Raw genomic sequence first — 4,365 nt, forward strand, 5'->3', positions numbered from 1 at the left:
TAAAATAAACTAGTTTCAATTATTTTGTTTTGTGTTCACACCACTTTATTTTCTGTCGACCCATTAAAATTCGATATCCGTCCACGTGGTGTTTTTATAATTCCCCGATAATTAAGTGCAATTATCCGCCAAGGCTGCTTTTATCGAAATTCCGCGAAAACCAGAGGAGCATACATATCGAAAAGCGTGTGGTTGTGTGCAGGTATACATTCGAAACTGACGCGATTCCGTGGCACGGTTCGAAAAGAAAAGAAAAGAAAAAGAAAAGAAAACACTGCAAGTGTGCGATGCACATACTCCAGGGTTATAGATTACGCAATGAGTCGTGACATATTTTATCTAACCGTTAATTATGCGACAACTACAAGTTTTCGAACAACAAACGAGTTTTACTTTTGACCAAGAAATTAAAAACAGGAATTTTCCGACAGTGGACAGTGAATTGTAGACTAATGGATCGCTGTAAATGTAATAGTTTCGTGTACACGAAATTATTATTCGGAAATCTCTAGAAGATTAATGTAATAATCTCTATAATTTGAAATATGTACAGTCGAATCTCTTTAACTCGAGCCTCCTCTGTAAATTGAAAATTTAAGAGTTTAATTTAAGAGAAATTATTATTTTTCTTTCTTTAAGTCTTTACGTAATATTTGATCTTTGTATTTATACGAAATATATCGAATTTTTTATTTTTTAAATTCGTCTCATTTAAAAATTTCGACGAGAAGAAATCTTTACAACTCGAAAATTATAATTTTTTTTCTTGAGATTTTAACAATCGAAATTCATTGAATTAAGATGATTTTCTTTTTCGTAAATTAATTTTGAATTGAAATTGAACGGATTTGATTATGCTATTACACGTTTTTTTACATTTATTTTTGTCATGTCATTCGAATATTGTAAATTATAATCACTTAGATACTACGTATATAAATATAATGTTTTACATATTCGTTTCGAATGATAATCAATTGATAATGCAAATTGTTATTTGGTAAAAGTGAATTGGTAATATAAATCGAGTAAGTGTTACACATTTATATATTTTGTACATTGATAATATGTTGCTTTATCAAAATGTAAGATGATACATGTGAAAATGAAGATATTGTTTATTTTTTTTATAAATAAAAATAACAAGTTAAATGTCGATTCATGAAGAAATAATTAATAATTAAATATTTAAGATAAACATTAAATTTTAAAGATATTTGTTAATTTATAATGAGAGCAATTATCGCAATTAAAAAAATTTTTGATAGCGTGAAAAATATATTATCTGGAAATGGAAAATTTAAGTAAAATTATATCGTTAATATTTTATCGATATATTTCGAAAAAAATAATAAATATTTCATTTTTTTTGCATATAATTTTTACCAATATTCTAAGATGTTTTATTAGTAATAATTGCAATAGATTACATAAAAAATTCAACTTATATTCATAGTCATGTTATTTAATGAACGTATTGCTATTAAATTTAATATCTTATATTCGAAATTTTTTTAAAAACGTGAAATATGTAAAAGTAATTATCAAGAAACTATGAAAACGTAATTTTATATATATGATATTTCTTTTACATTTCATTTTCAACTTCCACTATTTTTCCAATGAACACATGTTTCTAATATTATGTTTTTTATTATTAAATTTTGTGATTCTATAAAATACTTATAAAAAAATTATAAATTATATATTGAATTTCTAGCATCCATGTTCCAAAAAATTCCAAAAAATTTAAACAGCCAATCAGATAATCATTTGTTATCAATTAAAATATCAATATCAATATCAATATAAATATCAATATTAATTAAAAATTAAAGATTGAACTTTTTCGAGCTTCGAATGAATACATCTCTGTTAAAAATGAACAATTCCTGGAATATATAAATGTTGCAACGTATCGACGATTCGATATTTCACGTTACTTCATCGTAAATTCGAAGTTAATTCAAAGCTCACTCCACGTTACCTCGGGAGAACGTTAAAAGCGGTCATAAATTGCCCGCTGTTTTCCTAACGATGAATCAATAGGAAGAAATCGCGTCGAGGAACGATTAAATTTGCATTAATAATTGTTCCGTGAAACGGGGGCAAAAATCGTTTGGAAAGGATGGATAAAAAGGTGTCTCGCACGTTCAACCCTTGCGATGCCTATGCTAATTATATAAAGAAGGGAGGCGATCCTCGTGGCGGCCACGTGCCTAACCGGAAACTCCCCCGGACCGTGACAAACAGCGCGTTTCCCATCACTCGTATATATATCTTCTTCCGTTCGTTTCTTCATCGCGATTAAATCGACCTTAAAAATATCTTCCATGCGAGATCAAGGTTTAATTTTAGATTAAATTGACTGTACACTTTTGTTTGTGCATTCATTCATTTTACATATTCTCACTGTATTTTATATTGTTGCTAATATCGCTTTACGATAAATAAAAAAATATAATCATTGAGATATATTTATAGTGAATGGAGTGAAATATAAGAGAATGAGATTGAGAGGTAAACTTATTTGGAATAAATTAAGAAGCATAGAAGATGCATCTCATATTATACTCTTTTTCACAAACTTAAGATAGTATTATAAAAGTATAAATATATATATATATTTTCATAAATTAATTTTTTCTAAAACTAATTTTGTATGAAGAAATTTTATTCTATATTTTATTTTTCAATTCTATTACGATTTTTTTGTATTCCTATAATTGTAAAAATTATATGTTAAAATTATTTATTATATATTAATATATTAATGAAAGATGTAAATATTTTATATGAATCGTTCATTTTTATTGAATGACAATTATAAAAATGTACTAATATATTCTCACCCCTAATATACTAATGCATTTGGTCAATCGATTCTATCCCCTTATGAGCTTGTCTATAATTTATCAAGTAATAAAGAGTGAAACGTTTATTACCTTGACGTTTCGACATTTGACGATTTTCCATAAAATCTTCGTAAAATATGCAACTTTTCTAAGTAGGAAAATCATTGTCTGCGGGATTGTAGATACCATTCAATCGTATAGAAATGAAGAAATGGTATTATTAAAGAATTTTTCGTTACATATATTAAAACATTTACTCTATACACTTATTTAAATTATTACTTTTACATTTACTTAAATTTACTCTATTAAAATAACATCACTTTAAAAACCAAAAAAAAAAAAAAAATAGAAAAACGAATCAATTCTTTTTTCCTCGATAAATTTCTCATCTTCTCAATTGAAACAAAATTTATCCAATTAATTAAAATTCTTCGATTTTAAAAGAATACGATAGATATAAAATATTTCCCCAACCACAAAATCCAATAAAAATTAACAATAATCACTACTTAATTAATTATTCAATATTTACTTGCAATAATCGTTTTACAATTTCATTTCTCTATATACTCCTCCTCCCACAAACTCTCCTATCCAACAAAACACAGCCTTCTATCATAATAAATTTGCAGAGCGGCGAACTATACGATGACCATGCGTGATTCACAGACATATGACATTCAGGAAGCGTTCACGATAGGTACATAGGTGCACGCGTGTATTAGACACGTTATATAGCAAGAGGGACGAGGACGCGTGCATCGCGTTTGTCCGAGGATGCGTTCTATTACACGCGCGTATACGTATATAGTTGGGCATTAACATGCACGCGCCACGTCGATCAAAAAGGCGCGGTCTATAGGACGAGCCACGACAGCACGGGTTTTTCGGTATCGCTCGTTACACCCAGGTATACGTGCATGCCACGCCGATAAGCGTAATTTTGTTCCATCGACGACAGCTACGTCGCCTGTTCAACGGAAATCGGATGGACGACGAGGGTTGAGCATTAGATTGATGCATATAAAATGAAACGAATTTCTTCTTTTCGAAATTTCAAATTATATTAATATACGAATATATTATAGATTATAGCGCGTTTATAAAACGATATTGCTTTGGAAAAATACGCAAACATCTCTCGTAATAATTTAACAGAGAAGATGTTAGAAATATAAAATAATAAATTGTATTTCTACGTGGGTAAATTATCCATGGTATTTCTTGTATAAGTAAAAATAATTATGATCCAAAAAATTGATAAAAAGATTTGCTAATATCACGCAAAGAGATTAAAATTTATTTAGAAATATCGTTTCAATTCGAAAGATTTCAGATTTTCCAGATGAAATATTAATGTAGAAGATGATACGCGAAGAAGTTCCTAGAAATTTCGATACAAAAAGAAAATGGAAGAAGGATTCAAAAAAGTTACGATGAAAAAAAAATAAAGTCTACGAAAAATTAACGAGAGATGGAAAAATTGAAAAAAAAAAAAAAAAAAGTT

At 28.1% G+C, this 4,365-nt stretch overlaps 1 protein-coding gene across 1 annotated transcript in view; it reads right to left on the minus strand.

Annotated features, from left to right (window-relative positions):
• Positions 1 to 4,365, minus strand: part of LOC102673319 (zinc finger and SCAN domain-containing protein 22-like) — a 29,003-nt gene that overhangs the window by 10,817 nt on the left and 13,821 nt on the right. The window lies entirely within an intron of this gene.

Source organism: Apis dorsata, unplaced genomic scaffold (assembly GCF_000469605.1).
Source record: "Apis dorsata unplaced genomic scaffold, Apis dorsata 1.3 scaffold_88, whole genome shotgun sequence".
Lineage (NCBI taxonomy): Eukaryota > Metazoa > Arthropoda > Insecta > Hymenoptera > Apidae > Apis > Apis dorsata.